General features: G+C 38.5%; 1 pseudogene; it reads left to right on the top strand.

Moving 5' to 3' along the window:
- The first annotated feature begins 12,736 nt into the window (after positions 1-12,736).
- LOC147625921 (uncharacterized) lies at positions 12,737-18,318 on the top strand (annotated as a pseudogene).
- The last annotated feature ends 6,119 nt before the right edge of the window (positions 18,319-24,437 follow it).

Genomic DNA, 24,437 nt, shown 5'->3' on the forward strand with positions numbered 1-24,437 from the left:
CTTAGGTGCTATAGAACCACAACCACAGAGCCAAGCAAGTGTAGGGTGAATGGCATTGGAAATTGTACCACCCAATCCCATGGGGCTTGAAACTCAAAACCCAGTGATAGGTCATATGTGTAACTATTTACTTATGTTCCACTGGCATGTGAATATGCAAAATACATGCTAAGGATGGCATTAGGAATTCATGACATCTCTAGCCATCTGTTTCAAGGCTTGCACTGGTTGTTGTTGCTTGAGGTTCTGTGGTGGTGCTTCTTCTTTTTCTAGAAGGAGTCTTTTGGAATCAACAACCTTTAGCGCTGACACTTTTCTACTTTATATTCTACTTCAACATTGTGGTTTCTCCTTTGGTGGGAGATGGAGTTCCACACTAGGATTGCCAAAATTATCGAGGGGGGTAAATTAGCGCAGCAAGACAGGTGTCCCTTGGTTAGGATGGATTCAGCAATGCTTGGGTGCCGAATGATAAGGATCTCCAATCAAATAGTGAGATGTCCGACGTACACAGGTATGCTTAGAGAAGCGTATTGTCAAACTACTGAAAGAACTAAGTAGAGGTTTACACATTAAGGCATATGCACAAGATTATACTAGTATATGTAACACAAAGTTATAAGAGAGTTGATATACATCACTATATATCAGTATCCAATATGGAGTGAGTGAGAGTCTCTCTGAATGGTCCACTAGCAAGCTACGTGCTCACTATACTCTATTCTCAACTCTCTCTTAGTATCACTCTTCTTCTCTATCTGCTTAGGTCACTTATAATTATGTGCCTCGTAATTACGTTCAAGATTCTAATAGTATACTACCTAATGGCTACAAGATATTGTACAAAGAAATGGGTACATCGACTGCCACAACGGGTGATATTATGGTTGGTCATACGGCTTGATTGTCTCAGAACACCCTCATGAGGTATGATGGTACTTTCTATAAAGGTGGATCCCATGGATAAACAACCCATAGCTATGTATCAAATGTAAGAATTCTACATAGCATGTACTATTGCTATTATTAGTACCTTTGGTGCTCTCCCATGTTCAATTATTCTTATAATTTTATAAATCCCAAAATGAACAATCACTAGTTACAAGACTAAATTTTGTATTAGTTGTAATTATGAATAGAAACTAAGATATTTCATGCTTTCCCAAGTCACAACTATCATAATCTAGCACCCCCAATCCATAGCATAGCACTAATGTGTTGGCAATAAGGGAAGAGAATTGTCATTTTTCAAATTTTATTCTTGTAAATTTTAATGCATGATGGCGATAACCAAATATTTTTAATCTTGTAGATTTTGATTGACATAGGTCTTCAACATAGTGCAATATATAGCATTCATGAAGGAAGAACTACTATTATGTTTGCTACTATTATAATATAGCAAACATAAGAATGCTATATGGTAGTTACGATTATATATAGTAGCCATACCTACTATACAAACATAAGAATGTTATAATAGAGGCACCACTTCTATATAACAAACATAACAATGCTATATAGTACTACACTATTGTAGACACAAGAAGAATGCTATATAGCAAACATGATACATGCATTAGTACCATATAGCATAAATAAGAGTGTTATGCTATGTAGCAAACATAAAAATGTCATGATGTAGGTACCACTTCTATATAGTAGATAAAAGAATGCTATAGAGTAGTCAAAATAAGAATTGTATGCTTTATAGAAAACATAAGAATGTTATGATGTAGGCCCACTTCTATATAGAAGACATAAGAATGGTATATAGTAGCAGATTATTGTAAACAAGAGAAGAATGCTACATAGAAATCATGAAGCATGAGTCATTGATATATAGAAAAATAAGAATGTTATTTAGGAGAAGCTAGCATCATTGTTGCTTTATAACAGACATAAGAATGCTATATAGTAGATTGTAGACATATGAAGTATGCATCACTGCTATATATTAGTGGTAAGAATGCTATATATTAGTGACGATTTGAGCTGCTTCCTGCTTCAGTTTTTGCCACCTCTCTACTGGGTTGATCTGAGTGCGCTGAGGTGACTTGGGCAATTCCCTAAGTTGTGCTCGTGTAACTGCTGCACTAGGTTAACATTTGAATTTGGCTGATGAGCCAGTACCTCTGGACAGCAGTCTCTGGCAAAATGGCCCTCCTTATGGCACCTCCAGCAGATCAGCTTCATTGGTGGAGCTCTCGGGTAATTGTTTGTGTACTGAGGCCTGTAATACCTCTGCGGTTGACTTAAGGTCTGTCCCATAGGTGGTTCAGCAGACTCCTGACTCACTGGTGCCGCAATTCTAACAGCTGGAGCCAACAGTCTACTAGGGCACTCTTCCCAGGCATGCCCTCTTCGTTCACAGTAGTCGCATTTGATGCATTCACTAGTGGAACGATCACTTTCCCTACAGTGAATGCACCATTTTTTCCCTTTTTTCGGCATCATTGCTCTAACACCTGATAACTCCCCGATTTTCTTCTTGATCATCTTCAACTCATGTTGCCAGTCTCTGGTTTTCTCTACTGGCTCCTCCTCTGAGCCGCTATCTGACGAAGAACTTGAAGAACTGGAACTTTCTACCCTCTGACGTTTGGTTCCCTTCCGTTCCATCTTCACTGCTCTCTCTACCAGTTCTTCAAAGGTCTTGGTGGGGTTCGTAATTTTTGATTTGGCCACTCCTTTTAGTGATGTGCCATTAATAAACCACGCCCTCAGACACTTGTTTCCTGGTGGGTGATGACAATTGTCTGGCCAGATCTTTAATCTCTTCCACAAACTGTCGCATGCTGGCCTTCTTCTACTTGATTTTTCCTAGCTGACTGAGCAGCTCCTCATCTGATTTCTCATCTTTAAACCTTTGTATCAAGGCTTTCGGCATTTGCTTGTAAGTTGGTAGCTTTGCTGGAGGGTAATTGAAGTACCATTTTTGTGCTGCTCCCCGAACGTCTGAGGAAAATAGACCTTCCAATTGGCTCTAGGCAATTCCCTGACCACTGCCTAGCTTTCAAAAGCCTGGACATGGACCTGAGGATCTCTACCTTTTTTACCTTTGAATTCTGGCATCCTTAACTTCAGGTCCTTTGTTACCTTTCTTCCTTGGTCCTGGAGTCTTTGATCCTGTCCGTCCCATTGATTCAGCTGGTCTGCCTGCTCATTTCTAGAATCTGAATCCATTAGGTATGCGGGCTCTTGGGAATGTCCTGCTTGAAGTCTAACCACCTCCTCAGTCTCTTCCAGCATCCTCTTCCTGGTTCCTCTTGTTAGTCTCTTAATTCCCGTGCTTGGGCCTGCATGGTTGTCTGGCTGGTCTCCCATAGTTGGGACTCCTGTTGAGCCTTTCCCCAGCAAGATTGCCAATGTTGAACTTGCTTCGTCAGTCTCACTGAACTCGACTGAGGAGCTCTGAGTTAGCCAACCCTGGTAATAGCTCCCTGGCTATACCAATCCAGAGACCAGACAGACACTTACCCAGACCAACCAGATAACTTATATAAAGATATCAGTGCCTAATTCAGCAAGTAATTACAGTGGTGCACCATGGCCACCACACTCACACATCCCCACTACACACATGGGATTACACTTACTTTCTTGTGCAACAGGGCTTCCGCCCTTCATTCTTCGATTCTCTTTCCTTTTATATCCAGCTCCTCGGCTCACCGCCCGCCGACTGTCTGATTCTTGATCTTGATTAGTTTTTTTGCTGGCCATTGGGCGACATACTTTTTCACCCTTAACAGTAGCTTTTGGCTCTTTTGGGTTTATGTCCTCCCTAGGCTCTTCTTCCTTGTCCTTTATTTCAACTTTGGTTTTGACAACTTGTTGCCCCTTGTTTTTCTTGGGTTTAGAAGGTTTTTCTTTCTCTTTTGGTTTCTGCTTTAAAGCATGTTCCTCTACCCATTTCGAAGTTTTCCTTTTGAACTCTTTTTAACTGTATCTCGTGCCTTGGCTTGTAAGTGTGTAAGCACATTCAAGGGTACTACGGACAATTGCCCATTTTGTACGCTCAAGATAAGAAGAGTTGTATTCTATGAGACAGGTTGCAATGAAGCAACTCGCCTTAAGTAATCTTGGAATATGTGATCGATTTCACATCGTTCACGTATGGGTTGCAAAGTGTCAGTGACTATGGGCATGGAAGTATTCCAAACTATGCAGTCTGATACTTTACGGTCCATGATAGTAGAAACACTGAAGTGTTCGTTGAATTGTGTCTTGAGTAATTTCGACCCTTTGAACTATGTTTGGTTAGGGCATGGGAGACGGAGGTTTTGAGTTAATTGTAGATGAATTAGGACATTGTGGTGTGTCATGACCAAAGGTTTTGCAATATATGTAGTACAGAAATATAGGTACCTTGTATGCACAATGGGGATTGGGATGGTCGTAGTGATTGCACTGAACACAAGGCATCTCACCCATCACTTGGAGAGGCTTTAAGTATGATTGTTTTCAAGGGGATTGAGAAAGATAGGCGCCTTGTACGCACAATGGGGATTGGGATGGACGTAGTGATTACGCTAAACACGAGGCATCTCGCCCATCACTTGGAGAGGCTTTAAGGATGATTGGTTTCAAGGAAGCTCGTCCTCTCTTGGAGAAAGATAGGCGCCTTGTACGCACAATGGGGATTGGGATGGATGTAGTGATTGCACCAAACACAAGGCATCTCGTCCATCACTTGGAGAGGCTTTAAGGTTGATTCGTTTCGAGGCTTTAAGGTTGATTCGTTTCGAGGGGCTCATCCTCTCTTGGAGATTTTGGTTCAAAATGTTTAAGCAAGGCTCTGTAGAATTCAGGGAATGATAATTTCGAAATCAATTTTTCTTTAGCCATTGCTTTACTTGGTTTAGATGAGGAACATCTCGTATCGTGTTCATCCTCCATCATGTTGTGATCTAAACGTATTGCTTCTTTACAACATTGATCAAATGTTTCTAAGTTGTTATTTTTTAAGCCCCATGAAACATCTCTTCAAGGGCGTGTAAGTGGTGTGACTATCTTGAAGTTTGCTTGAAGCATCGGCTAGGGGGCCTGGGAACTCTTTTCCCTGGTACCCGGGGGTAAAACATAACCAAATTTCTAAATAGATCCTATCACTACAGTGCTTGGTGGGAGGTTGGCTAACCCATGGGATTTAGGCTGGATTGATGGATCCCTAAAATGAGACTCAATTCTATTAAGTAACGATAGTTTAAGTAAATCCTAGATAACCCTTGTTCTATGGAAAAGAATCAACAGTTATGCCTCTTGATGAGGAAAGAAGCATTGGACTATATGATCCAAGTGCAAGACTCTTCCTTGATCTGACCATGAGACTTATGGGTTCGGTTGGATCAATGGTGTGACTATCTTGAAGTTTGCTTGAAGCACCGGCTAGGGGGCCTGGGAACTCTTTTCCCTGGTACCCGGGGTAAAACATAACCAAATTTCTAAATGGATCCTATCACTACAGTGCTTGGGAGGTTGGCTAACCCATGGGATTGGATGGGGTTAGGCTGGACTGATGGATCCCTAAAATGAGGATCCCTAAAATGAGACTCAATTCTCTTAAGTTACGATAGTTTAAGTAAATCCCGGATAACCCTTGTTCTATGGAAAAGAATCAACGGTTGTGCCTCTTGATGAGGAAAAAAGTGTTGGACTATATGATCCAAGTGCAAGACTCTTCCTTGATCTGACCATGAGACTTACGGGTTCGGTCAGATCAGTTTGGTTAGTGATGACCTTGACTATGTTAGAATAAAATATCCTGGAGGAATTGCCTCTGTCTCTGCTGGGCGAGGGAAGTTTTTTCGGGTTCGGTTTTGGAAGAACCGAGGGATTAGTCTCTTGTCTGGATATCCGTGGGTGGGGGGCGAGACCCCAAGTGAGAGGTTATGCCCTGCGCAAGAAGTGCTACTTCCGTTGCTAGCACCCTGGAATTCGTTGCGCGGAGGAGGCAGGGATCTTTTAGCTGGTATCAGAGCGAATTGGCTAAAGTGGATCAACCGAGAAACAAGAAATGTCAAAAATTTATGAAGTACCAGTAAAAGATTGTAATTATGTGATGAAATTCATACAAATTGATATCCAGAATGAAGATTTATAAATTGAAAATTGGGTCTTCAGATGGAAGTACCGCAATTGTATGGAGTCCCTGACTTGCTTGAGGCCTAGATATGATGGTATTTACCTTATAGCTCCAAGGACTGTGATTATCCGTATATACCGTGGGTATATCTGCAGCTCTTTGCTGACAATATATACGAGTAAATCTAAGACCTTGAAGTTATAAGCAAAAATGCTATCCAGAGGATGAATTCGAATGCTGGTTGATATGATTTTTGAATTCTGGTTGAGAATTGATGAATTGATTTGGATTCTGATTAAAAGATAATGATTTTTGAATTCTAGTTGAAAGAAGATAAGTTGAACAAAGCCACAATGAGGATGAATGGGACGAATCCTAGTGATGATGTTAGTAACTGGAAGACGATTATGACTTCAGCAAATCACTATGAGATTAGTGGATTGTGCTGACAGATTGTTGCTGTTTGACCTTAGACCCAATGGATCTAATTAAGGAATGACAAATTGAGAATTTGCATAACTGAAATTTTCGTGAGGAATGTTCAGATGGAATTTTCGGTCTGATGGACCATTATTGTGTTAAGAATGTGAATGAATTATTCTCTGATAATGAGTTCTGTATGTTCTTATTGTAGAAGGGATCTTTATCCTAGGATTCAGTGGGGGGCTAACCAATCTAAAGAACCCCAAAATCAGTTGGATCTAAAGTCGGATTTGAATTATAAATAAAGTGATCTTTTCACCTGAGCGTCTTGGTTAATTTGGGAAAAAGGGACTTAACAAGAATTTTTGTATTGTTAGGATCATGGATCGAGGTCGTTGTGGTAGGAATGTTAATCCCCAACTCGATGAGGAAGAGCTCGACTCGGATGTTCGTAAAACTCATCATAGATCGCAGCCTGGACCTTTCAAGGGTGAAGGGGAAAACTTGGGCGAGGCTGTGGAGAAGTGGATCGAAGCAATGGAAGAATACTTCGATATCACCACGTACAATGAGAAGAGTAAAATGGCTCTTACAAGGCTAAAGATAGTAGAAAGAGCTAGAGTGGCATGGAGAAACCACTGCGAGACAAACTGTCTAGATTGAAACACCCAGACATGGAATGATCTCAAGATTTACCTAGGGAAGAGATTTTGTCCTCCTAGCTTTTTGGAAACCAAGATGAATGAATTCTTAGAATTAACCCAGGGGAACAGAACTATTGAAGTGTATCACCAAGCGTTCGCTCTCCTCCTCAAGTACTCGCCCACCGGATGAAGAACAGCTGATGGGGCCAGGTTCATTCGGGGACTGAACGAACCTTTGAATGTCCTAGTGAAGAATGCCAAGCCAATTTCCATGGCCGAAGCAGTACCGATGGCGAAGGATTTCGCCAAGGCCTTTGATGTCAAGGTCCCACCAAAGCCAGCACTATCATCTTTCAAAAGATTTCTAGCTCCGAAAGGTGATTCCAACTTTCCATTGCCTAAGAGACAACTAGGTCAATCTCAGGACATGGGAAGTTCCAGAATAGAAGAAATGTCCTTTTCCCGGAACTCAATCCCCTAGAATTCAACTGCAGAAGTTCTACCCTTGAACAAAGAAGTGAAATGCTATAACTATCAAGGATTTGGAGTATGGATTTCCCAACTCCTTTTGGATTTGGAGTATGGATTTCCCAACTCCTTTTGGATCAAGATTTGTGAGGCAAGGAAGTCAGGGACCAAGATTCTAGACTCCAGCTCCTTCCTTTGAGAGTAATCAGGTTCCGTTCTGTCAAAATCAAGGAAATCCCAGAGGTAGACCCTCTAACCAACACTCATTTTCAATCCAAAGTAATGCAAGACCTCCGGCTCAGAATAGGGGAAGTCAAAGAGAGATGTTTCCAAATCGGCCGTCCACTTCCAAGGCAGTAACATTGGAAGTGATTGAAGAGGAAGAAGATGAAAGAGATTATACTCCACCACCAACGAGATGAGAACATCTCGCGTTTTTTAAGTGGGGTAGGATGTAAGATTCCTCTCTCCATCTTTTGAGGCGTAAAGGTGTAAGAACCTCCCCTTCTGCTCTTGTAAATATTCCCCTCTCTAAAATAAAATAAATATCTTGTTTTACCCTATTTTGGCCTAGAGAGAGATAATCCAAAATTGAGATATGTTTGGATATAAAAATCCTCCTAGTGTCTAAAATGGTTTCCCCTGAAACAGAAGTTCAAAATGAAATTTCTAATGTGCATTAAGAATTAATTGAAAATAGTATAAGGGACCTTAGCCTAAGGGTCTACATTTTCATAAATTTTTGGATTATGATCTAATTAAGGTTCCAATGGACCAATTGGATTAATCCAAGTGTTGGGATGACATAAATACAAAGAATAAAATAAAATACCTAAAAATGAGTAAATGCTCACATAAGATGAAGAGTTGACTGAGTACAAGGTTTATTAGTTAAAAATTATGAGATATTACTAAAAAAATGAGATATTTTGGAATAATGACACCTTGGTAAGGAAAGGGGGACTCTTGAGGTAGGATCCTCTTTCACATGTGGAAGGGTTTTTAATTCAAAAAAATTGTGATATTTTTATCTCTCCTCTCTCTTGGATCAAACCAAATAAAAAAGGGAGCCAAACTGGTCCAAATCTTGTCCAAATTAAGTCAAACTGAACCTAGAAAATTCTAGAACCCAGTTGGACTTGGTTAGTGGCCTCCCTCACCTATAAAAAGACCCTCAGTCATTTGTAATAAAATATTAGAGCTATAGTATGCTAGTATTATATTAAAAGAATCATATTTTCTATTATCCTTTAAATTTTCCTCTCTCTTGGGAGCTTGGAGCTCTCTCTCTCTACAACAACTCTTGGAGTTGCTCTTCTCCTCTTGGTGGACCAATTGATTGGTCGGGGGCCTCACTACTAATAGAGAATCAAGCCAAACTTGGAGGTAAAATCAAATTTTATGGTTTTTTTTCCAATTTATCTCAGTGACTTTCTTCTTCTCAACCCCTCTCAAGCTTGAGAAGCTTTCTAAATAATTGTTTTAATTCAAATCAAGCTTTCCCTCTTAAAGTCTTAATGCTTAATTAAGAAAAAGTTAATCTCTATGCTTATTTATAATGCTTTCTTTAAGTAAATCTCTCTCTCTCTAAAAGAATAGCCATCTTTATAGCTAAATCCCTTGAAAAAGGATGCTTCTCTATGATAGTCTCTTAATTCAAAGCTAGACTCTAGGCTTGTTAAGCTAGAGATTAAGAAAATGGTATTTTTATGATTTTGTGTTAACAAAATAATGGTTATTTCTTTTAGATTATTTATAAGTAGTTAAAAACTACTTTGATTGATTCTAAATGAGAAATAGATTATCCTATCAATTTGGGAAAAGAGAAATAATGGAATGAGCTTAATCTAGTGGGATAATCATAATTAAGTTTATGATTATGGTTAAAATTATGATTTAAATTCATAGTTTGATTTTAAGCATAAAAGAGAAACTACTGTCATATTAGAAACTTAGAAAAGTCCTATCGGTATCGAAAGTAGAAAACGGTACTAAATATGAATGCGATGTGATAAGATGTGAATGTGATGTGATAAGATGTGAGTGGATGTGATGAGATGTGGATGAAATGTGATGTGATGTAAATGGATGTGGATGTGGATGTGATGTGATGTAAATGGATGTGATGTAAATGTGGATGAGATGTGATGTGATGTGATGTGGATGTGGATGAGATGTGATGTGATGTAAATGGATGTGGATGTGATGAGATGTGATGTGATATAAATGAATGTAGATGTGATGAGATGTGGATGAGATGTGATGTAATGTAAATGGATGTGAATGTGGATGTATTGTGATGTAAATGGATGTGAATGTGGATGTGATGAGATGTGAATAAGATGTAATGATATGTGAAAGGATGTGATGTGATGTAAATGGATGCGAATGAGATGTGATGCTATGTGAAAGGATGTGTTGTGATGTAAATGGATGAGAATGAGATGTGATGCTATGTGAAAGGATGTGATGTGATGTAAATGGATGAGAATGAGATTTGATGTGATAGATATGTAGGTGAATGAATGTGGGATGTGAATGGGTGTGATGGATGTGATGTGATGTGGATCTAGTTAGATATAATTGGATGAGATATGATGTGGATAGATGAGATGTGAAGTGATGTGGACTTGGGTAGATGTGAATGGATGTGAAGTAATGTAAATAGATGTGAACCACGTGATGCGATGATATGTGGATCTGAATGAATGTAGATGGATGTGATGTGATGTGATGAGGATAGATGTGGATAGATGTGGATAGATGTGATGAGATGTAATATGATGTGATTGGATGAGAATGGATGAAGGACGATGGGAATACATATGACTTGATGTGGAATAAGCAATGTGAATTGATGTAGAAGAATGTGGAATAACGAGAAACGATGTGGAACAATGTGGAAAGATGAGAGTTCGTTACAAACTGTATTTATGAAACCTGTTTTTAAATGATTGTTTTATGTCAAGAATGCTGAAGGCACACAATTCTGCAAAACAAGCAGGTACAGTCAAAGGCACACAGTTCTGCAACAAGCAGGTACAGTCAAAGGCACACAGTTCTACAAATTTCTACAAAATTAGGCAGCACTGTAGAGGTCATAGATCTTCATTGAAGCATGAGACTGCTATGCTTTAAAAAGAAAAGTTATAAATCTCAACCTAATCTACAAATTATAGGTGGAAAATATGCCTCCATTTCTTGCTATTCTTTGCAAGAAGGTATAGTCAAAGGCGCACAGTTTTGGAAATTTCTACAAAACTGGGTAGCATTACAAAGGTCATAACTCTTCATTGAAGCATTGGATTGCTATCCTATAAAAATAGAAGTTATAGATCTCAACCTAATCTACAACTTCTCTTCAGCAAATCAGGTTCAAATTCTCCATATTGTTTATGCTATAGTCTCTATAAATAATAGAAGTCATTATACAATGTAATTGTGTTTTTATTTATGGAATTTTCTAATTCTACATATTTTTTGTGCTATAGTCTTTGTAAACAACAGAGGTCATTATACAATGTAATTGTGTTTTTATTTATGGACTTTTCTAATGCTTTTTTATGGGCACTTTCTTCCCTTCCACTTGACGTCTCAAGATGATTCAAGTATGATATCTTTCCATTCATTCTCTCTCATTTCTTTATATTAAGGAGTCATACACCCATCTAACTCGGATTACCGCCAATCAAAATGGGAAAAAGGAGAAAGACATGTAATTTTGTGGAGAAACTATTAGAACTTTAGAGTAAAAGTATGTTTTATTTGATTTTGATATTGACCATGCAGAGTTGGTTGATGTAGAACACTACATCCACATCCACTAAGAGGAAGAGGAGGCCAAAGTTGGCCAAGAAAGCCAAGGATAATCCTTGGATGCATCTAACCTTGTGCATGACATTCCTCAATGTGATTAGGAAGATGAGGTTGCTTACTTGTAGGTTGAGGATCCTAATGACAAGGGTCTAATAGTGATTATATATGATGGATTTGTATGTCATGTCATTATTTTTATCAGGGTGATGCATGTCAAGAAAGTATGTCATGTAGGATATATTATTATGGTTGCTTTATGATGCATATCTTGATGCATATGATGATGCTTTAATGACATTGATGCACATGTTTTCTTGAGGTTATGACACAATGAGATGATGTGGCCAATGCAGATTTTGTTACATACAAATGGTGCTTTCTAAAAGCTCCTAAGTTGTTCACATGCTTTGCTCACAACATTAAAATGAAAGTTTAAGTTAAAAATGAAAGTTAAATGATAAAGTGAGGTTTGGAGCTAAGCTTCTTGTAAATCCAAGAAGGTATAGAGGTAGCTTCTTGTAAATCCAATAAAGTTTGGAGCCAAAGGAGAGGCCCAAAGAGGTCCCTACCGAGCTGCCTATATATATCATTGAGTTTGGAGAGCTAAGTTGCCTATAAATCCAAGAAGTTATGGAGCTAGCTGCCTATAAATCCAATAAATCCAATAAAATATAAAAACCCGAAGAGGTGTTGACTCACATGATAAGTGTTGAAAAAATTGAGGATCCCATTAACATGGATCCAAAGATGATTTGTGATTATGTGATTACACATGGTAATATGTTTTATTAATAATACTCATGATGTTAGGATTCCTCATAAGGACCATGTGTCATGTAATGATGATATCCATGAGGTTAGGATATCTTAAATGATGTTGCTTATAATGATGCTTTGTTTGAAGCCATGCCACAGGCAGATTGTCTTTCCGTGTTGACACCACCTAGTTTGACTTTTGGTCTTTGACTTCTCTCTTGAGAGGTCACTTCTTCATGTACATGTTCCACATGCTAAGGATAGGGATCTTCTCTGACATGTTAGCTTTGATGATCCAACTCATCTTTGTCTACTACATGGAGTACATGGAATGCATCCTTCACCTCTATGGAAAACACGTGGTGGACAACCTAATGGACATAGATGGTGAGTAATTTGCCAATTCCAAATACATCATTTGTTGTATGTTTCCTTGAAATATTATTTTTACCAAGCAAAAATTGTTGTATGTTGCCTTGAAAGATTGTTTTTACCAACAAGCAAAAATTGTATTAAAAAATTAACGCATTAAAAAGAATATGGCATGGGGGCCAAGGAGAGGCCTAGAGAGGTCCTATCAAGTTGCCTGTAAGTCCAAGAATGTGACACGAGGGCCAGAGGAGAGGCCCCTACTAAGTTGCATGTAAATCCAAGAATAAGGCATGAGGGCTGGAGGAGAGGCCCAATGAGGTCCCTAATGAGTCGCCTCTAAGTCCAGGAGGAATGAGGGCCGGAGGAGGGACCCAACAAAGAGGTCCCTACCGAGTCACCTATAAGTCTAAGAAAAATGGAAAGAAAACCAAAATGAAAATTTTAAAAGCATAAGAAAATTATAGAGGAAAATGATGTAATGATTTCTAAAACACAATTACTTGTTGGGCGTTGTAATTTTAGGACCCAAGGGAGGACTCACTTTGCGGACACCCAAAGCAGAAGCAAACTTTCCAGACTCTTGGAGACGGACTTTCAGAGATGAAGCTGACTTCTTGCACACATGGACCAGTAGTAGCAGGTGGCTACATCGAATCACCTACACCGACTTATGATGGGGTCGACATGGTCCACATTTTTAGCATCCCATTCTCATAGAGAATTGACACCATTATCACTACATGATTCTTGCCTACCTCAAGTAGTGGTTTTTCTGGTATCTCAAGACCCATGTTGATGGCCTAGGCTACCAAGCTTCACCAACACGATGGTAGTGTGACATGAAAAATTGATATCTTTCATTTTCAATTTTGTGCATATTTTGATGGTTTCTCAATGGTAATAAGGTGGAAGCTTGTCCAAGAAGATTGCGGTGCCCACAATGGAATAACGGCGTGGTGATGCGGCGGCTCGACGGCTACCCTGATAACAGCATTCTATCTTCAAATATAATAGTTTTACTTGATTTAGGGTGCACACATTGTAAATGCCACAAGTATGCTTGATAAATACTTTGGTGTACGGTAGATAGGCTAGTGATGTGGAAAATAAAAGTGGGCCTTCATGCTCACATGGATTTTAATTGTATTATTAATATGGTATTCACCATAAGGCTACAAGTTGGGGAGTGTGGAAGGCATGTGGAGGAGTGTGTGTAGGTGCATAATTGGGAAAGATTCTTCTAGAATGCCTACATGGAAGAGGAGAATTCTGCCATGTGTAAGTGGGATCTCCACCTACATGCCACTTAGAATTGGGAAAGATTCTTCTAGAATGCCTACATGGAAGAGGAGAATTCTGCCATGTGTAAGTGGGATCTCCACCTACATGCCACTTAGACTTGGCTATTATCTCATCACACTCTCAAAGTCAAAAAGTCTTCAATTTAATAATCAATAGAAGACTTAGCCTAAGAGGACAATTGATGGTGACATCTACCCTTATGTCACTGAAGGGTTGAAGATTTTTATGTTGTAATTTGTAACAATGGAAGAGAGGGTGATTCTCCACCTATAAAAGGAGCCCTCCTCTCCCTTTCAAATCAATGAATGAGCCTCCTCAATTGAGCATTTTGTGTCATTTCCATTCTCTTATCTTCAAACCCTTATTCAAACACTCTCTTTACATGTGAATGTCTCATTTAGCATTAGCTCCTCATGCTTAACCCAATTTTGGACCTCTTTGATGATTCATGATAAGTGGGATAAGGAATTATCTTGGTGGGTCTGTGACTTCTCAAGGTAGTCCTTGCCTTATTGCCGCCCTCCTTTGGAGGTACCAATGGTTTTAGCGGTAATGAGCATGTGGAAAGTCTTTGGGGACCATAGGTACCAATGGTTTTAGCGGTAATGAGCATGTGGAAAGACTTTGGGGACCATAGGTAAATCTTTATGATTATCCGCTGAGCAATGTTAACCCTTACCCTCTAGCTTGAATCATGAAGGAGATGAAAGGCAAGAGGCTATGTGAAAATTGAGGTTTCATGCAAAGAGAGGGAAGTGCAGTTTTTGTGGTCCAATACCCAAATTTCAATCGGTAATCACTCGGGTATTGGTTTCTAAAATTGATCATATGGCTAGGAAGATCTTTATATGCTCTTTCCACTCATGTAACTAATTTCTTAATCCCTTACTTCATTGATGATCAGAATTTCTCCCAAAGTTGCTAACTTTTAGGCAAATTTTAGCAGTTTTATAGTCTTGTAGTAAAATGCTCATAACTTTTCGCTCGGTTGTCCGTTTTTAAAAGTTTTTATATAGGCACAAAGCTCTCGTCAAGCTGTACGCACGTATGTAATCCTCTTTTACACAATCTATATAGATTTAAAACTGTAATTCTCTGTGTATCTCTGTTTTTAGACTTTTGGCCATTCTTTCTTCTTAATAATGATTAATTCCTCCTAATCTCTTATCAAAAGACAAATCCCATGTGTCTTATCCTCTTGTAAGTGATTGCTATATTCTTTTACTTTAAGATGTTCTGTCCAAATCGCCCAATTCAAATGGATGAACCTTACCACCAACATTCCTCGTATGTTTCCGTTCACATAATTCTGAGTCGGAAGATTTTCTTCCAACAAAGAATTGCCCTCTTGTTTGGAGCTGTCAGATTGGCAGAAATTATTACTTTTCCGGAGCCTTTCATCTTTCCTTCCATGAATTATGATCTCACCTTTGATGTGTATATCTTTATCTTAACCTAGGGAGAGTAAGGGAGGTGAGGAGGCTGTGAGGTTTCATACAAGTGTGTTTTGATTCTAAGAAGTGACCGAAGTCAAAACCCCAACTTTGTGTCACATCTTTTGGTGGAGATGACGGGCAGGTTTTACTTAGAATTATTCTATTTTAACCTCAAGATCCCGCATGATTAAAGGAAAGTTATTTTGAAATAAGTAAATTTCCCTTGCTACTCATCTTTTGGTGCAAGATGTTCAACATTCCAGTGTTCCCAAGGATTGGAAGGAGAAGACCCGAGGAGTTATCTCCAAGAGTTTAACCGAGCATGCCGCTTGACGGGTTGGTCTATGAAGGAGAGGGCAGAAATACTTCCAGATTTCTTGGAGGGTGTGGCCTTAACTTGGCATGAGGCTTTGCCAGAGGAGTCCAAGAATGATTGGGAAAGGTTGACCAAAGCAATGAAGGAGAGATTTGGGACAGTGGAGTCGCCAAATGCTTTACTATTGCAATTGGATCAGATTTTCCAAAAGGAAGGAGAGTCAGTTTCTGCCTTTTCAGTGAGGTATGAAGCCTTGTTCATCAAATATCAACAAGCTGCTTTACATGTTCCAAGGTTTAGGTTTTTATGCTAACACGCTCTCTTGCTTGATTGCTAGGTGATCTTTGTGGAGAAGAAAATGGTACTCAAGGAGGCGAAAGCGTACGAAAAGTTCATTGCATCAGTTTCCTTGACTAAAAAACGACAGTAGTCATACCTAAGGTCATACCTAAGCTGCCAAACATTGGAGACAGGGAAGGCCTTACTTATATAGTTGCAAAGGCTTGCTCAGCATGTGGCATGACATTTTTTTAAGCGGTTGACTGTCTATGTGAAGGAAAAATGCTTTTTCCTTCTCTTTGAACCTCTCATTCAGTGATGAGGGAGCCCACTACTCGGTCCTCCCCTATAGGCATGTGTATCACTTATTTTGTTTCGTGAACATTTGTTTGGACGTGGACACGTGCGTGGAAGCAGATTGTTGTTAGAAGATACTTGTAGTGTCCCAGAGGTTCATAGTTTCACGTGCCTCAAGAATGTAGACAGCTAGATTTGGTAGGTTTCTGAACGAGTAGTCTAATAGTATTAAACTACAACTAATTAGTATGATATTCGTATGATATGATATTGCCGGTGTTGGTAGTACTACTATTCGTGCTATGATATCGCATGTTTTTAAAGCAAGAATTCAAGTAAATATTGTAAAATTATGCTCAAAATGCATCTTAAAATAACATTTACTCAACTTAAAATAATTATAAAATAATACTACCGAATCTTTAGCTTACGTGCAAAGATTCAGTAGTATTATTTTATTATTATTTTAAGTTGAGTAAATGTTTTCCCCCCCAAAACTAGCTCTGATCTTCTTCGTCTCCAACATAGTCGGCAAGATAATGGTAGTTAATGATAGAGAATCTCTAAGTTTCCCCCCAAAACTAGTTCTGATCTTCTTCGTCTCCAACATAGTTGTTCTTTATTTTTCTAAGTCTCCTCCAAATTAAGCTCTCATCTTCTTCTTCCGTGTGTCTTTTGCTACACAAAATTGTCAACCTGTAGAAAGCCTCGTACCAGCATTTCAGCTATTACCGTATTCAATAGTTATAATACGAACGATGGGACATGGATACCATCTACAATTACAATCGGGAGCTGGGTACTTTTACAAAGAAGGAAGAGGAAGAGGAGAAATGCTAATGAATTTGTCGAGCCATTCAAGGGACAAGTTAAAGAGTTCAAGGTATGTGAATCTAGCAAGCGTGTGACAGAGAGGTACTAATACAACATGTTTTCCAGCATGTAGACTTGAGGGTGAAAAAATTTCCTCCTGGTCTTCCACGATATCGTCCCAACTTTTGAGTAGTATCTCAGTCAAAGCTTCTTTTGTTTTCAAAGTGTTTAATTGTTGTTATTATGTAGTTGTTTATCCATTCAATCCTGTCTCCTTATTGTTTTAAAAGTGTTTAATTGTTATTTTAACAATGTCTAATCTTTTGGTTTTATGCAGATATTAATCCATCCAATAGGATAGACTGGTAACCAATTGAGAGTATAAGTGGGATTTTTGACAATATCCATGCATATGTAGGAGAACAAATTACAAAGGAAGAACTCATAGAGATCTTGCAGACCACGGCATATTTTTCTATGATATGCAGTACTTTGAACCAAACACATCTTCTGGATGGGGTTGTTTGACTCCATTACCCCTCCCATTATTTGGACGCAAAGATTGGCCATTGCCAACTTCACAAACTAGTGAAAGTTATAGGATCAAGTTGTACCATGACATACAGAAGTCTCTTAAGGCATCTGTTGAAGAATGTCAAGCTTACTATTTTTATGCCTATCGAAGTGTTTGTTGAGTTTTTCTTTGATCAAGAAATAAGAAATACTTCAACAATGTTTATTTGCAAGTTAAGTAAGGCACTAGACTTTTTGGACAATGGTTGGTATAGGAGAAAGTTAAGTAAGGCACTAGACTTTTTGGACAATGGTTGGTATAGGAGAAAGATAGAAGGCATCCTTTCTATTTTGGAGAAGAAGTCAATAATTTGCAAGTACAATATTGGCTCTCAAAACTTCATTTGCAACTTTTCACTACACCAGATATCATTATGTTAATGGCAACCTTGTTCCATTAGATCAAGATTTGGAGTCAGATCCTGAGAATACGCCTCTAGTAATGGGGATATATTTGGAAAGGCAATTGCTTACAATGCTGAACACACTATCTAAAACATCTCTTTCTCAAATTAGAGTAGACCTTACATAAGAGGAGATTGAACAATTGCCAAAAGATTATACATTTACAATGGATACTAAAAAGGTAAACCATTTATATTTACATTCACCATTTAGTATGCTGTGCAGAACAATATGTAAGATACCAGTAACAAAACCCTTTTTTTACAGGTGCCAAGGCGAAAAGAGAAAATGAATTTTTGCAAAGAATCTCTCTCATACTATTCACTTGATTAGTCGAATGATGACAATCAAAACATTGTAACTCCAAAAGCAATTTAAGATATGAAAGATTTTTTTCTTATATATCAATGTGGGGTCTCTTACAAAATTAATGTTAATGTTACAAATGTAAATAAAAGTCTAATGATGCTGACTGATTCTGCAGTCCAGGACTCCAAGTACCTACATGATAAGGAAATATTAAAGAAGATGTTCGATGAAGCTAGGACATATGAAACCCAATTGCCTTCCGAGAAGGAGGCTGCAGCAATTGCCGACCGTCTTGGTTTGGCAGATATGGGTAAATTTTTGGCACCTACTGTGCATGAAGACAGTAAGTCCACGATCCCTTTGTGAACAAGATCCATGCTTGAGGGTGATGAAAATCAATAGGTAATAGAGTCGAAGATTTTTCAAACTATAAGAATTTGATTTACCTAGACTTTGTCGATTGTGTCAATTAAACATATAACATTGGTACTAGGTTTTTGTATATGATGATGATTTCTTGAAGAGAGCAGGAGGCTTAAGATCATCTGGAGCTTCCACTTCAAAGTCAATAGGTCATCGAAAAGATGTTTCTCTCGCTCAATATATAAGACATTTGAATCATCAAAAGGTACGTGCAATTTACGACACTTGCTTAAAATTGACAACAGCAAGCAGTGACATGAATCATGATGATTACAATTTTAATACGCAGATCATTATATTTCACAAGGAGTTCTCAAAAGACAATGCAAAATTCCCTTTATTTACATTCAAAGTACTATCCAGGTTTTGTGGTGGACATGAAGTGCCTTTAAATGCTGAGAAGGTGGTGCTTGTCGAGAAACAGTTTGCACTGCGGGTGTTTGGTCAGGGGTATGGTTGCCAAGCACTAAGATGTCCCTACTACCTATCATATACAGCGCATGCTATTGTAGCGGGAATTACAGACCCAGACATATTGCATCCATATGAAAAAAGATATCTAATAAGGACAAGAAAAAGTTGGTCGGAGCTGTTGGAGTGCAGGTGCCAAAAATAGATCTCCTGATAGATGAAGAGGAAGAAGAGGAAAAGGAAGACGAAGAAGGAAGACCACTGAATAAGATCAAGCCCACCTCATCTAGACCACCTTCTCCCAATCCTGACTCTTGAGCGATGCCACAACTGATGGCGCTCTCTCGCAGTTGATTGATTCCAAGCGCATTGTCGCTTTTCTTTATTAATCAATTATATTACACGTGTCAATGATGAGGACTTGAATGTGTCTTTTTGTTTTTCTTTGTGAATCGATTTCCTATAAGTCCATTGATATAACTCTAAAAGACTATTGGCTTGATTCTTGCCTCCACCATGTCTAGTGTGCTTAAAGTAACCTGTTCTTGCCATGTAATGTGACTTCTCCATGCCTTGAGTTGACCATATTGACAATGAACCGTATGTCTTTGCAAAATATTGTATATGATTATATAGTATATGCTGCAATCAATGGCAAAACAAAAAAAAAATCAGATGTATGTATTAGTTGGTCTCACAGTATTGAGATTGCAGCAGTTTTTAAAGTTCTTACCATGTAATAAGTTACATGTTGATCACTCCATCCTGCAATGAATGCCTTCCTCCAAGTCTCTAATATGTTTTCAAATAATTTTATCTGACTATTGCTCCAGCTCTTTTTCTCCATGAATGCAAAGATCTTGTCAAGTGAAATCCACACATCTACCTTCTGATTTTGGATTGAACCTCCATTTCCAATGTCCTTGACTGCATTATGTAGATCTTTCCATCAAACATCTTTTACTTGTTTTTATCTTGAAAGTATTTGAGGCAGTATGACAAAAATCTTTTATCTTTCACACCACCTATTGATGGTTTTTTTGGTACTTTACTGCCCCCTTGTGTGTGTGATCGCTTGTTGTCCTTCTCAATTTTAACATGCCCCCCATGCAAGCCAATGTTTGATAGCACTTTTTCTATTGCTTTGATTTTTTTTAAAGATTATTTTTTAGGCTTTAACGTCCATGCAAAGCATATGCACAAATACACCAACTTCTCTACAATTCTACATAGTGCATGCAATGTGCATATGTGCACTCTAGATAGAGGAATATCAAGCACTGCTTTGAAATCTTTATCTTTTAAATGCCTATCAGGAGCTTTGTTCCATAGTACACAATCTAAAATCTTGGCACTTGACATGCAATATAGACATGGACTTTTTGCATTTGCACCTTTGCTTATGTTATACATGCATTTTAGAGTCTTCAAATCACTTGCCATGTGCCATTTCACTTTATAGTCATCGAACCCAGGCACATGAAGGGCCCTTCCATTCACTAATCAGTGATGGAATTATAGTTTGATGAAACACCCAATGCAAAATTTCAAAGTCTTCTTTATCCACCTATGTCATTAGGAAGAAGCTCATGTTTAATACAATTTTCTTATTTAAATTATTTCAACGTAATATACACAATCATATTCAATGATAAAGAAGATACCTCAAAAGATCCAAATTTTAGAACTCCTTCACATTCTTCTTGACTAATTTCAAAGAACTGAACTCCTTCACATTTTTCTTGACTAATTTCAAAGAACTGAACTCCGTACCTTTGCAAAGCTTCAAGATCAAAGAAAATATTGTTGTGCTGGTTAAAGAGTACCTCTCTGTCTTTAGCAATGAATGTTGCTTCAATATGTACTGGTGAACCAAGCTTCTCAAACACCTCTGCGTTCACATGTTGGCGTGTAGAATTAACATACATTGGTTTTGGAAGGAACGAACCTTTATGCTTCTTACTTTGACATTTCTCTGCTAGTGCCTTAAACAGTATACTATATGCTTTCTGAGAGATGCAGTCTCATCCAGCATTGCTTACACTTGAGTTGCATCGAGCTGGTTCTTGTTCATAAAAGAAGATACATGCTTCTCATTGATTTTTTGAAACTTCTTTTGATATAGCATCTCGTCCACTATTCCTTTTGGTACCAAATGGCTGTAATGCACTCCAGCTTTGGAATATACCTTGGACTCTGGATGAAGTAAAGATCTAAAAATAGAATAACATCAAATCTCATTACTTGTGTCTAGTTTTAAACAAAGAACCTAATCTAAAAAGAGAAATATATATGAAACAAGAATTAACATTACCTTACAGCCTGTACTCACTTCTTTATCCCTCCACTTCCAACTTTCATTTTTTCTATGTTGCAAAGTTGTCTTCTTCTTTTACGTGGCCCTAGTGCGCTGTGTCCTTTCTCCTTAAAGCATCAATCTTTTTCTCCAAGTCTTGAATTGTTTCTTTGTTTGCCATAAGCTTCTCTGCATACAACCCATTTAGTTTTTTTATTTCAATGTTCTCTATCTGTAGAAAATCCCTCTGCTGTTCTGTAACCATCGTTTTTGTTTCCAAGTGTTGGGCATAACCTAGCAAACCTTGTCTACCATCACCCGTGAAATGTAGTAGATTTGTAATGTCGTAAAATGGAGATGGTGCATTTGTAAATGGATCCTTGGGATACATTGACCCATCGGTCCATAAGTCCAAATGACGCTCTCCATTATTCCTCCTTTGCTCTTTTTGCTCATAACATTAAAAAAAATCTCTTATTTTGTTTCTTCAAAGGCTAGTACTCAGATTGTATATCCACATGAAGATGGTAAGTATCATATGTTCTCCATTTCTACTACTGTTAACTGAGAATTTGAGTGTCTCCATGTGTTGTTGTTGAAGCTGGATTAATTGGAATCCCCAAATTTGGATTAATGTTCTCATTTGCAAAGCTAGTATTTTCTGTCATCATAAAACATATTAAAGAATTGAAACAAGAATTAACTCGATTAGTAAGGGCGCTTTTTTAAAGTTTCAGCAGGAAAACCCCCATGGTCGAGATGATGATTAAAGCTTTCCTTGAATCTATTGAATGCATAACTACCTCAAATCTGTGAAATCTTGGTTCTAACAAGTTTTACGTGCATCCAACAAAGAATGTCGCCTCATGATGAAACCTCATGAAAGAATATGTATATTTTAATATATTTAAACTCACTTTTATAATAGTAAAAAAATGAGCCGAATTGTAAATTTGGATTTGTTTTAAACCTTTTTTATTTTCTCTCTCTAAGCTAAGTTGGCAATTCTTAACAGGGCCCAAAATTGAGTCCACATTTCTCCAAATGAGAGCTACTTCAATACTTTTCTCTTCATCCCATATATGCCTCTCAAGGAGGGATGACCAAGAGATGTCCTGCAAATGTCTCTTTTGACTTCTTCATCCATTCCAAGAGTCTGCCTCTCTGAAAATATCTAGCCATATTGCGAGAAATCATTTGTCTTTTTTTGTCATCAACATCATCCTGTATGCAGCCTTTATATCTTGATATTGCTTTCACACGTTGCTCTCTTTTTCTCTTTGCTTCATACTCCCTTATTAGCCCAGGTTGTTCCTTATTAGCACATTGTGTACAATCCATCGATGCAACGATCTTACATTTGTGAGATTTTTGTTGATGTCATTGTGTTGGAATATAGGCAATATTCTCCATCGTGCCTCAATCCAAACAAATAAAACCTAAACATCATTCAATTAAAAATTAAAACTAGGAGAAACAAAACCTTTCAATAGAATGTGGAGTTCGAGCGACGATAAACATTCGACTTCATAGTGTATTCAATTGTGTACTGAGAGAGAGAGAGAGGGAGAGAGTGCTGTAAGTCAAATCTCTTCTTGCAGCCAAAACGAGGAGAGAATAGTGAAGATAATCATACTTGAATCAAAGAATGTGTTTAGTTGTGCATTGAGAGAGAGAGAGAGAGAGAGAGAGAGAGAGAGAGAGAGAGAGAGTATTCAATTGTGTATTGAGAGAGGGAGGGAGATAGGTATAGTGGGATAGAGAGAGAGAGTCATTGTAACTGTGGGAGAGAGAGAGAGAGAGAGAGAGAGGTGATGGCCTGAATGAAGCTTAATCTTGAAGACGTAGGCTTTCTTTTAGTATGTGCAGCTGTAAGAGAGAGAGAGAGAGAGAGAGAGAGAGAGAGAGGTGATGGCTGAATGAAGCTTAATCTTGAAGATGTAGGCTTTCTTTTAGTATGCGCAGCTGCAAAACACACACACACACACACACACACACACACACACACACACACACACACACAGAGAGAGGTGATGGCTGAATGAACCTTAATCTTGAAGACGTAGGCTTTCTTTTAGTATGCGCAGCTGCAAAACAGAGTAAATGGGGGTCGTACGGGCTGCAAAACAGCAGAGCAAACAGGGCAAGAGAGAAGGAGAAGCGGTTGGAAAGACCTTGAGAGAGAGAGAGACAAACAGAAGGCGACATGGGGGAGATGGCCCAGTTTTTTTCCACCTAGAACAAAGGGTGTTTCAAATGCATAACTGCACAAAGAGGAGTGGGAAAAGAAAATGCATATAATTTGATAAAAGAAACATTTCAAGTTGTTTTCGCCACCACTAATAGCTTGTGTTATATAGTACTGTCCGGGACACCATTATTTGTGCACCTTAGCATGCATATACCCACCTTGTAATAGGCATCATGCCTTTACCTCTGGGGTTCCCAAAGTCATATCAGGGATTCTCCACTTGTTCACTTTCGAACCCAAAACTCTCTGCTTTGTCACATATGGGATGAAGTTGCATTAGGCCATGGAGATGGAGGCGGCTCTACTTTATGGGATGTAGTTGCATTGTCACGTATGGGATGCGGTTGCATTGTCACATATGGGGTGCAGTTGCATTGTCACATATGGGATGCAATTGCATTGGGCCATGGAGATGGAGGTGGCTTTACTTTATGAGGAGGATGGTATCTTTCCCTTCACTTCACACACTTTCAGATCTTGGTCATCCTTGCCTCCTTAATATCAATGCTCCTATGGACCTGAAAGTCTTGTGTGAGCGAAGAGATGGGAGCTCATCACCTAGCACATTTGACATGCTTAATGGAGCGAGGCCATTGATAGAATTGTCATCTTGACTATTTGCTTCTTTTGGATGGACATTATCCACACCCTTTATGAGCAATTAGAGCACCCGATAGGTGAATCGAATAGGATGTAGAAAGGTGGTGAAGCCTTCTTGCACACTTGGAGCCCAAGCTCCTTCTTTGGTTTTTTTTTTTTGTG

The sequence above is a fragment of the Cibotium barometz genome, chromosome 23 (genome assembly GCF_041138505.1).
Source record: "Cibotium barometz isolate CiBa-2024 chromosome 23, ASM4113850v1, whole genome shotgun sequence".
Lineage (NCBI taxonomy): Eukaryota > Viridiplantae > Streptophyta > Polypodiopsida > Cyatheales > Cibotiaceae > Cibotium > Cibotium barometz.